This window comes from Protopterus annectens, chromosome 1.part0 (genome assembly GCF_019279795.1).
Source record: "Protopterus annectens isolate FY-2018-M chromosome 1.part0, PAN1.0, whole genome shotgun sequence".
Lineage (NCBI taxonomy): Eukaryota > Metazoa > Chordata > Ceratodontiformes > Protopteridae > Protopterus > Protopterus annectens.
The window spans coordinates 1,253,672,671-1,253,685,816 of record NC_056725.1 but is presented as its reverse complement, the minus strand read 5'-3'; positions in this window follow the sequence as shown (position 1 = coordinate 1,253,685,816).

Here is a 13,146-nt window from a genome sequence, read left to right as displayed (position 1 = left end):
TACACAGGACATTACTAATTGGTTAAGTAATGAATTAAACCTGGATAATCAACAAGAACATTTTAATACAGAAGCCCAAGTTGAGACAAATGTGAGTATTACCGAAAAGCTGAAAATATTTGATGCTAAACTTTTAAAAGTCAAGAAAGTTCAGTTGGAACTTAATTATTTTGATAAATGCATCAAAGAGAAAATAGTACCAAAGGGCCTGAGGTATTGTCAATACCCAACAGGCCTAGAAACAGGGTCAGACTTTCATAAAAAACTTGTGGCTCTATTTAATAACCAAGGGTCGGAATTACTTAAATGCATGTCGAAACATTATCAAAAAATAATTAACAACCTGGCTAATGATATTTTATTGTTGGAAGCTGATATTAAAAATGATATCACATTTAGTCATTATCAATACGACTATAATCATATTTTTACTAGTATAGCACAACAACTTGAAAAGCCTAAAACAATAAAAATAAAGAAACTGCAGAGAGATTTGAAGGCATATGGAGAGGGTACTGCTTACCCAAAACCACCAATTTCGCAAGGGGCAGGATACCCCCAAGGGAGGCCTAACCAAGTAACCCCTCCTAGCCCAAGAATACCTCTTGACCAAGAAATTCCATCAACATCAAGGACTAATTGGAATCAAGGCCGAAATGGTAATGACAGTGGTAATTATATCAATGCAGGAGTGGACTTGGACAATTTTCAGACAAACCCTAATGAAAGGGATAGTTACCCACAACAACAACTTCAATCACAACAAAAACCACAAGAAAAAAACTACAGAGGGGGGAGGGGGAACAAATGGTCCTAAATTTTTATTACCCTCAAAGAATGTACAATACCTACAGCAACAAGAGGAACTGAATTTGGATAACTTACTGACTAGACCAGAAGTAACACATCATTGTAGATTGGTTGTTAATAAAGAAGGTGATTTCAACATCTACAATTACACTGAGTATGACATTGACAGTTCCCTTGTGGAGTTATTCTCTAAGGGTTTGCCATGTGTGCCAACAAACAAGTATGATTTGGTTGACTTGTTGATTGATTTTAAGTTATTCATACGGAAGTTGAATTTCGTTGTGTTGTTAGGTAATTCAACATGTAGACAAGATGAACTTAGGGTTACTATTACCTTTAATCCACCTTTAAATACATTGATTAACATGTTTGAATTATTATGTGAACATGAATTTAGGGAACTTTTAGCAAAAAATAATAATAGGAAAACGAACATAAAGGAATATAATGTGCCTGTGGAAGAAAGATTCTTATTAACATCTTTCCGTAGCCTTCCCATCCGGTTTGGTGATGAATTCAGAACATTATGCTAAGAAAATGTTAGAAATTTTAGAAAAAGACACATATGAGGTAGTAAGTCTGAATGAACTGAACATCGCATATAATAGGATTAGAATGTTTACTAATGATCTGTTTATAGATGGTATAATAGACATTCAACTTAATAACTACCTCACAATACTATCACCGAGACTACCCTGTGTATTTGGTACACCTAAAATCCAGAAGGGGACCCAGGATCCACCAATGAGAGCATTGGTGGATGCAGGGCAATCTATTACATACCCTTGTGCAAAGGTTGTAGACACCATCTTTAAAAAAAATTGTGATTAAAGAAAAACAAATTTGTAAGGATTCGTGGTCCTTCTTAGAAAAGATCAATACTATAGAATTTATGGAAGAGCTAAATTGTCTTACTGTTGATGTCTGCAACCTTTATTCATCTATCCCACAAGATATGGGTATGGAATGGGTGCTAGACTTTATTAGACCTAAGGGTGCAACCAATAAAGATTTGAGATTAGTAGAAAAACTGTTGGGTATTATTTTAAAGAATAACTTTATTACCTTTGATGGCAAGTTCTACCGCCAAAAAATTGGGGTTGCTATGGGTTCCTCTTATGGAGCTAGCTTTGCGAACCTGGTGATGGCTTACTGGGAAAACAATTTTGTTTTCAATTGTATGTGGATAGAAAGAATAGAGTTCTACACAAGATTTTTCGATGACATCTTCCTCATTGTGAAGGGTGATTTTCAAAAATCTAAAAAACTGGTGGATTTTTTTAATAAAACAGTAATATTTTTGAGATTCACCATGGAATTTCAGGAGCATAAAATACACTACTTGGATGTGGAACTTGAGAAGAACACTATAGAGCAAAGATACATAGCTAGGATTTATAGGAAAACCACCTATTCAAATTCATTTTTGCACTTTACTAGTTGTCACCCCTTACACCAGAAAAAGTCAGTGGTGAAGGGACAGCTAGTAATAGCTGCAAGGATGATTACCCTAGAAGATGATTTCAAGGAAGAGTGAGTACAGGTTAAAAGAAATGAAGGCACTTATAAACCTATTCTAAGTAAACATGATGGAAGTGAGTTATTGATGGTTGAAACATTTACCCAGCAAGTGGGCAATATTGACGTAAGTAATATTGACACAAGGAGTAATCATACAAACACCTATTCACTTACATTAATAATTACATTTAGCCCAACAGCGGAAGAAATACAAAAAATAATTTGGAAATTTTGGTCCCTGATGTCTATGGATGAAGAAATTTATAATAAAATAGGGAATTATCCTAATATTACTTATAGAAGGGGGCCTAAATTTAAAAAGTCTATTGGAATTACCATCAAAGCCAATAAAGAGCATGTATAGATGTGATGCATGTCGTTATTCTAGATATATCCATGTAGGAAATAGGTTTTGGATTAAGAATAGGACTTATTTTGTTAAAGATAAGTTCAATTGTAGTAGTAAATCGGTGGTTTATTTGGCACAGTGTCAAGGATGTCCGGCTTTCTACATCAGTAAAAGCGATTGTAGATTACGAGAAGGGATATACGAACATACCTATGCTATCCAGAGGCATAAATTTGATAATGCCTTAGCTAGACATTGTGAAATCAACCAGGACCATTATTTTAAATTTAAAGTGATAACCCAAATATCATCACAAAATACTAAGAGGTTAGGGGAAGAGAATGTGGTCAAGTTATTACTTGAAAAAAGTGAGTTATGTTGGCAGCTTAGGCTTGATGCCTGTAATTACCCAGGTTTAAATGAAACCTACACTATAGCATGTGTATTGAAATTAAAGAGCTTACTAAGATGAGTAGGATTATTAAATATATTACATATATAGAAAATATAAAGTAATATTAAATAATAATAAAGAATAAAATTGATTGTTATAGTGTTATTCTTACATATATAGATTACTATTCATCCTTTTTTGCTTAAATAGGTGTAGGTGATATTAATTACATACTTAGTGATATTTAATCTTGTGAAGAATTCCCTTTAGACCATAGATATGAATTTTGTTATAATAGGTTATCACACATTTACCACCATTGTATTTATTATTGTTTAGGTGTTTGTATTAAGAGAGTATTATTGCTTGATTTAATAGCCCAGAAAATATAGATTTCTGTTGGTGTTGGTCTTTATACACATATGTTCATGGTTGCTTTATCGATTAATTAGTTAACAGGAATGATAGCTAATATGATGTACCATGTTTATTATGTTACTTTTCATATTGTGCTATACAGTAATATGTTTTCATTATTATTTTATTTCCTCAAAAAAGCTGTGTTGGTGATTATATAAATCTCTGTATGAGTATGTATTTGTTTAACAGGACTAGTTAATGTTAATACATAGTAATGGTTCCATACTTATTTGTTAGTGACTTTGATATAGGTAATACTGGCATTTATTTTAATTAATATAAGGAATGTAGCTATTTATTTGTCATGAATTATATGTGTTAGGAGGTTTACCAGCCACTTTAGGTTGTAGTTTAGTGTTGGCCAGCTGTCATCGACTTTGTTATGTAGCTATATAGGTATATCTTGCTGCATATACTGCTTTTTATTCTAGTGATGTTATTTATTTTATTTCATTTTATTTTATAAGAACTGACAAATTTTCATTATGGTGACATGACTTCTATGTATTTTGTGAGGGTAAGAAAGTATTGGGCATTTAAATTTGTGTATGTTTCTTTTAAGAAACTGTAATGTCAGTAGTAACGCCCATTTGATGATGCCATATAACAAGGGTTTTTTAAACCAGGTTTTTAACTCAGACAGTGTTCTGAAGAAGTCCGGATAATATCCAGATGAAAAGTGCTTAAACTTTATTGTTTTTCTTAGTGTTGGATTTACTTGTTGAACTTTTCATAACTGCTCAGTATTAAAAGTGCGTCTCAGTTAACTACAGTGTGGAACTGTTACCTGTGTTTGTTTTCTCGAAGTATATCGTACTTTCATTTTTGTGTTGTGGGTGCTGGTTTTCTGCCAGTTAAGGTAGGACATTAAAGTTGGAATTAGACTGTTCCCTACAGTAATAGAGTTGTTTCACATAGAGAACTAGGTAGTGAGTGGGATAAGGTGATATGCTACGGTTAACAGGGTTTTGGGTGTGAGACTTGCTACTAGATTGACTGGGTGCTGTCTTGAGTTCAAGGGGTTATAGTTTGTGGTTTTGTTGTGGTTATAGGCTGTCAATACATTCAGGTTGAGCCATGATTTCAGCTTTGAAGGCAGCGGGCTAAAAGGGTATGTGTTCTCTTGATGTGGATGTTCCGGTGTTACAACAGGGTCATGGTAATCCTACTTTATTTAGTTTCATTGGGTGTGTTTCAGTGATGGCATGGCAAAAGGGTTTATGACGGGATTCTAAGGTACTTTACAAATGACGGGTACACCAAATGATGTTTGGCTTGACCCTTCCTTTTATGGGAAGTGAATTGAACAATTTTGGGTAGAAGGGAGGGTGATTGGCAGAGAAGAGGGATAGGCTTGCCCTCTTCTGTTCCCCCTCTGATGTCTGGATGTTGATTTCAAGGATCTGAGGAAAGGAAATGAGTAGTTGGAGGAAGCTTGCTGAATAGATAAGCAAGCTGAGGTACGGATGGTGTTTATTTGGTGAACGGTAATTCAATGGATGGTGTATGAAGTGAGTTGGGATGCTGCTTCACAAATAAAGTAAGCGAGCAGAGGTATGGACCCTGCTTGTTGGGCAGGGTGAGTATGTACGCTGCCCTGATTAACATTACAATGATGGTGTATGAAGTGAGATGGGACGCTGCTTCATATGTAAAGTAATTGAGTAGAGGTATAGATGTTGCTTACTGCGGCAGGGTGAGTAGGTACGCTGCCCTGATTAACATTACAAGGATATTATGTTGTATTTAGAATCAATTATATCATGAATAGTTGTAATTAATAAAGTTGGTGATTAAAGCTGTGTTATGGAAATTTAATAAAGGTCATCAAATGTCATTTGGTGTGATGTGTGTTATTGAAGGGGACTGGGACAAATGAAGTTTGGCAACAAACTAAGTTGTCCTGGGACATCTTCATGGGGGGGGGCTTAGGTAATATTAGGGGGAGTTATGTGGGTTGGGGAGGTGAAAGTGTTAAGTGGAGGTAGGGATGGTTGGGAGGAAATGAGATAATGATGGGGAGGGGCTTAAGAGGTTTAGTCTAGTGTAGATGGGTTAAGCAATCACATTTTGGCATGAACTTGCTATCCACCCACCCTCCCTCTTTTCGTTGGTGGGGAGTAGGGTTATTTATCAGTGGGGATAGGCGGAGAAGAGGAATAGGCTTGCCCTCTTCTGTTTCCCCTCTGATGTCTGGATGTTCATTTCAAGGATCTGGGGAAAAGAAATGAGTAGTTGGAGGAAGCTTGCTGAATAGATAAGCAAGCTGAGGTAAGGATGGTGTTTATTTGGTGGAAGGTAATTCAATGGATGGTGTTTGAAGTGAGTTGGGACGCTGCTTCATAAGTAAAGTAAGTGAGCAGAGGTATGGACCCTGCTTGTTAGGCAGGGTGAGTAGCCACACTGACCTGATTAACATTACAATGAATGGTGTATGAAGTGAGAGGGGACGCTGCTTCATATGTAAAGTAAGTGAGTAGAGGTATGGACGCTGCTTACTGGGGCAGGGTGAGTAGGTACGCCGCCCTGATTAACATTACAAGGATGTTGTGTTGTATTTAGAATCAATTATATCATGAATAGTTGTAATTAATAAAGTTGGTGATCAAAGCTATGTTATGGAAATTTAATAAAGATCATCAAATGTCATTTGGTGTGATGTGTGTTATTGAAGGGGACCCAGACAAATGCGTTTTTGTAGTCTATCCATGCCATACTTACATTCTTCTCCTTTCTACAGTTTCAATTATAACTTTATCAACAAATGATTGTTTATTCCATATGACTGTATTTTGTTACCTCTTTGTTTTATTGTTCTGATTGAGTTTTCTTCTAAGTGACTATAAACTCTATCAGCATTAGTTCCATTGTATAGTTAATATTTCGTCGGAAGGCAAGTTATAGGTTTATAGTATTTAGGATAGCTTGTGGGTTCACTCTTAAGTAGGAGTGTTGTTTTTTTCATGTTGTTAATCAGGTTGGTGTCTGTTCAGAGTACACATGCAAATAGCTCCTACTTATGACTAAATCTTCATGTAAAATGTTAATACTTTTAGCAAGAAGTTAGGTACTGCATCTGGGCCTGGGGTTTTACATTCGGGAGTTTTTCTTAACTTTGCTTTATCTCTCTGGCCATTGCTTCTTCCATTTCATATCCTGTACATTTGAGCTTCTTATTTTTTTCTTTTACTTTTTCTGTACATTTAGCATCTTTGTTATGTTCCACAGAATCTTCAGAGATATTTCTCCAAAATTTATCTATTTCTTTGGTGGTCTTTCAATTCCTTTTGCCTTGTTTCCCAGTTCTCTAGAAAACTTTTTTGGATCATCAATAAATTGCTTATTTTGTACTTTTCCTTTGTATTTATCTGCATATCTTCTAGGGTTTTCTGCCGTGCTGATATTTTTAGTTTATTATTCACAATAGTGCACGATAGATAAAAATCAAGAACACCCATTCACAAAATGGAAGAGTCCAGTTGCCTTCAGGAAAAGAAAGTAGTTTGATTCAGCCACTCATGTTAGAAACAGACTGCAAAAACAAAACTTGCTATTTCCACAATGTTATATCTGAACAAATCCACATTGACTTTGGCAAGTAGAAATCACTATTTATTCATAAAAAATGATAAGCGCTTTTGTTTTATACAGAAAGAAACTTCATCAGATGTAAGTGTCAGCACCAAAACTTCAGCTTTATATACACCCCTTAAAACTGTCAGTCATTACAAAAGCATACTAAGACACCCCCCATTCCATTCATGATTAAAAATGTCATAATAAAATCCTTTTTTGCAGCAACTCTACATAGTATAAATTAAATATATAAACATATATGCACGTTTATCTTTAAAAAGTTCCACATGTATTAATTCATATTTCAATGGTCAAGCAAGTCATCTCTCCAATTCTTTATGTTTTAAAATACTACTACTTGAAACCTGCCCATTCAAACCTGGCCATTCAAACCTGGCCAGCATGTAGCATTCAAGAGTATCTGCCAGATCAATTCATGTCCTGCTAATAATAAAGACCACGCACAATATGTGCACAATAGATCCTGATCTGTTCTGATACTGTGTATTGCTTTTATCATGTCTAACATTCTGATATTTTTTATCTGTTCCCTCTTCTATAGTCTTCTAATGCTGACACCTCTTGACTTAATTGCCTTACAGTTTTCTCTGTTCGATACTTCCATGATGGCATTTGATTTCTTCCCTTCCATTCCCTTACTGCCCTGTGTTTTAAGGTAAGACTTTATCTGTTATTAATTCAGCTGCATAGTAATATATCCTATTTAATTCTGTTATATTGCATGAATCTTTATGAACAGTTCTAATTACTTTGTTCATTTGTTTTATCAAACTTCTAACTTTTTGCTTTTTATTGACTTTCTGTAGTCTGTTTCTTTCATTGATCTTAATGTGTCTGTCTATCTATATTAAATCAAGCAACTCTTCTCTTAGATCATTTTCTTCTAAACTGAGGGCACATTCTTTGTTCTCCATTTCCTGTGGGCAATTATATTTATTTAACATTTGTTTACCAGGAAAGTCTGACTTGGAACAAAGCCAAATTTTAGCAGAGGCCTGGGGAAAAATGCTCCAGATGCATGTCTTTGTAACGTAGGAGGAAACTGGAATACCCAGAAGAAACCCACACGAACACAGGGAAGACATGCAGACTTCGCACAGAAGGCACTCCAGCCAAGATTCGAAACGGGGAACCTCTTGCTGTGAGGTGACAATGTAACCACTGCATCACTGAGCCATCCAATGTATAGAAAGTTCCAGAGCATCTTCCACTGCCACATTCTCTTCAGTTTCATCCTGTGGCATCCATTGCTGTTTCTTATGGGAGCTCACTAGCCACAGTTTCCTGTTCCCTCTCTTGCTGTGCAACTCCAGCAGAACTTTTGTACTCATTTCCTGTGGGAGGCTCCAAAATATCTTTATATGGTAAATGATCAGATGTTTCCCGCTCCACTGCTTTCTTCTTAATTTGGGGATCTATTGTTCTGTTCTGCTGTGACGTTATCAAAGTTAGATTTTCTACACTAAATCCTTGACTTTACAGATCAACTATAACCTCAGTTTCTATTTCTTTAACTTCTACATTACTAATCCTCTTTTCTACTTTTCCTATTTGTTTTCTTATTTTTTGTATTGTAAACTTTTCCATGTCTGGATGCCTTTGCCTGTATTTCTCTTCAAATATCTTTGGTGCTGCTCTTTTTGTATTGATTAGTTTTGCTTTCTTCTTTGCATAAACATTGCACCACATTAAATCTCTTTCTCTTTCCCATGTCGTTATTTCTTCTTCAGATGTCTCCTGCTCCTCTTAATTTGGAGACTTGTTATTCCATCATGCTATGATATAACCTGTGGCAGACTTTCTACACTAAATCTTTCACTTTGCAGGAATTCCATAACTTCAGGTTCTATTTTTTTTAACTTCTACTTCACTAATCTTCTGTTCTACATTCTGTCTTTGTGATCTTATTTTTGTATATTTTCCATATCTATATGCCCTTACCTGTATTTCTCTTTAAATATCTTTGGGGCTGCTTTTTTTGTTTTGATCAATTTGGCTTTCTCATTTTTATAAATATTGCACAATACGAGATCTCTCTTCCTTTCCCATAGCCATATTTCTTTTTATACCTTTCAAAAATCTCTAGATTTTGTTCTTTATATTTTCACACTTCCTCAGTCGCTTCTTTTTCCAAACAGCCCAAGGTTTCTTCGTCTATATAATGTTTTTTATAAATCTGTTTTATTATTGAGCACAAATTTTTATTTGAAGCTTCTGACAGTTTTTCTTGTGCAAGTATTTTTGATTCCTCTAATTTCTCTCTTAATCTGTTTGTGTACCTTTTGTCTGGAAATGTTGGGCTTCTTGCATAATAGTAAGAATACATAATTTCTTTCTTATCCTCAATAGTCCACTTTGTTGTCTTTATGGCTCTTTTCTGGCATATCGATTTTTGTGATTTTTTTTTTGTGGGCAACTACTTCCTTTTACAACAGCGGGGGGCATCCTCCCCCTGTGCCTGACCTGGCCCCATTGTAGAAATGTTTCCATGTCTTGAGGATCCTACAGTGTCATTTTTTTCCATTCTTGGTACCACTGAGCTTACCAGGATTGGACAATTTTTTATCCTGGGTCTTGTACACCCAGCTATCTTTTTTTATTCTTTAACATACTACTGCCCATGGTATATGCAATATAAAATACAGTCTATATATCTGTGTCATCTTCGTGAGATTTTGTAAACAGGGTCCACCTCATGAAAGTACTCACCAATATTTGAGGATGACTTCAATTCCAACAATACTACTCTCCTTTGCTTTCTGATGATTCTCTACTACTTTTTTGCTAATCCCAAATTCCCAGAGGTAGTTGTCTCTAAATGCCCTATGTTCCTGAATACAGTCTCCTGATTAATATCTGTATGAGATCCTTTACAAGTTAAGATATTTTAGTTTTTCATAATAACTTAAATTTTCATATCCATGGATGTCCTTGGCATATTTCCACTGCACTCTTTCTAGTTTACACATACTTGTTTTCAGTGCTTTCTGTAAATAAATAGGTGGCGAAATGCATATGTTGCATTTGGGTCAACTCCACCCCCCCAAAAAAATAAGTTTTTTTCTCCAAATCCTCTTTCATGAAAAAATAAATAAATAAAGTCTTCTCTCTTAATAATACAACAATTGAAGTCACTTCTCACAACAAATTATTAAGGATGATAGTGGATACTAATCTGACATTACTTTGAAAAGGCTACTTACTATGTTGATTATTACTAGGAAATGGTGAATCATTGTAACAATATTCCTTTACAGTCATTGAATAACAGTTGCAAAAAAATCAGGAACCAGGAAAACATATGATAAGTAGTCCATGGTTTTTACACACACACATATATATATATATATATATATATATATATATATATATATATATATATATCCATATATATCCACATATATATATATATATATATATATATATATATATATATATATATATATATATAAATATATATATATATATATATATATATATATATATATATATATATATATATATATATATATATATATATATCTGTGTGTGTGTGTGTGTGTGTGTGTGTATATATATATATGGAGATATAGATATATATGTACATGGGCAGGCGCAGGATCTTTTGCAGGGTGGGTACAAACCCAGAACCCCACACACACACACACACACACACACACACACACACACACACACACACACACACACACACATTCCAGTGTCCCATTACTTGGCTATTTCTCCCCAGTGGCCATAAACACTGTTCAAAACATTCAGTATGTATACTGTTTTCTGCTTTACTGCTACAATGATTTCAGATTTTTGGATTTAATTTAAAGTTTTTATTTCAAATTTTATAGCACAAACACTGATAGACATTTGCTAAACAAAGCAATACAGTTTCACAATGAAAACAGATTTAGCATTAAAACACCTCTGTCTTTAAAACTCACATTAATTGAAACAGCATTGAAACCCACATTCAAAGAAAATGTATCTGGCCAGTGGCAGATTAAGTTTACCTTTGGCCTGTTTTCAAATCATCTTGCCTTGCACACATTTTTAGGGCCATGCAAAAGTTATTTGATTCACCTTCCTGATTGTATTACATTTTATTACATTTTATTATATAATAATTAAATTATATCCCTTGTATAATACACCACCGCTTGCTAGAGCATGTTTTAAATTTATAGTTTTGAACATGTTTCCAGTAAGCAATTTAACAAAACACATGAACCAATAATGACAAAATTCAGAACATTTCAACCATATAAGGCAACTCATACTTCGGTCAGTGCATTTTACCAATATCAGTCAATGTGCAGAATATCTGCAGAAGTAAAGGTTATCTGAATAATTCCACATTAAAGAGATCTGTAACAAATGAAATGGTTGCTGTTAACAAACAACTTTATATTTCAATGTTACATGTACAAATTCAGTGCCTGCTGCCTTGAAGAATAATTTGCCTATGTTACACTAAAAAAATGGTAAGCTGGTATTATTGCAATAAGGAATGGATGGCTAACTGAAAACAGGTTCATAGGTACTAAGCATCTCATCCAAATGAGGACATAGTCAGGACTGCAGCACTCCACCCTCTTAAAATACAACACAGTATCAGCAATCCATCTGCATGCTGTGGGAAGAGAAGCCAAAGCCTTCTACATCAAAGTGCAAGTAGGGTACCTGTTGTGTTACTAACACTGCTTTCAAATTCAATACCACAATAGTGATACCATTTGATAAACAAAACAGTTGCAAATTGTCAACAAACTTAGCATTAGCAGCAGTAAACTTCTTTTCCCTTGAAGCTCCAATTCCTTGAAAATACACTTGAAACTAAATTCCTTGAAAAATATACCGGAAACTTAGTTCCTTGAAAATTCCAGCTTGGTAGTTGGGGTAGAGGATTCAGGCTCTTGTTTCCTGTACCTAAGGTGCAGGGCTTGAGCCTAAGCAAATTACTAAGCACCTCCTAACCTTAATTAGCGCATCTCTCTCTCTCTCACACACACACATTGCTCTCATGAACTTAGAAATTTTCTGGAATAACAGGATATGTGTTAGAAGGCATTTTTCAAAAGGATATGAAGTCTAAAACTTAAGTGTCTGTCATTATTTAGCAACTTCAATCCTTTTAATGAGGAACAGACAAAAAGATGGGGCAAGAATATGGACATTCTGCAAAAACCTAGTATTTGAGGGGTATGCTACCTACCTCTTACAACACCCATACACGCACACACACACACACACACACACACACACACACACACACACACACACACACACACACACACACACATACACACACACACACACACACACACACACACACACACACACACACCCTCTCTCCCTTTTACACACACGCACACACACAAACACACACACACACACACACACCTACTTCTCTCTCTCACACACACACGCACACACACGCACACACACACTCCATACCTCTCAACCTCTAAGCAGAAGAAATCTGGACAAAGCCTGTCATAATGGGGGGGGCAGCAAAGGCTTAAAACAAGGGTCACATTTTAAATATTACTTTTTTAAACTTAGAAAGTTGCTAGAATAACAGGATTTGTGTTAGAATGTATTTTCTGAAGGATATGAAGTCAGAAACTCAAATGCATGTCATTATTTAGTAACTTTAATCCTTAGATCATCCCAGTGATTTGTAAAAAAAAAATTTTTATAAGGAAAATATAATGCAAAAATCTGGACATTTTATGTGACAATCTGTACAGTTGAGAGGTATGAATCACACATATGACCACTACCTCCCTCTTGCACCCCCATACCTCTCAACTTCTTAGAGCAAGAAATCTGGACAAAGCCACAAATAATAGGGAGACAAAGGCCCAAAAATAGGGGCATCTTTTAAATATTGCTCTTACAAACTGAGAAAGCTAGTATGAATTTTCTGAAGGATATGAATTCTAAAGCTCAAATGTATGTCATTGTTTTCTGACTTCAATCTTCAATGATTTGCCAAGGATTTGCCAGAAAAACACATTTTATGAGAAAGAGATTAAAATTATAAGGCAAAAATATGGAT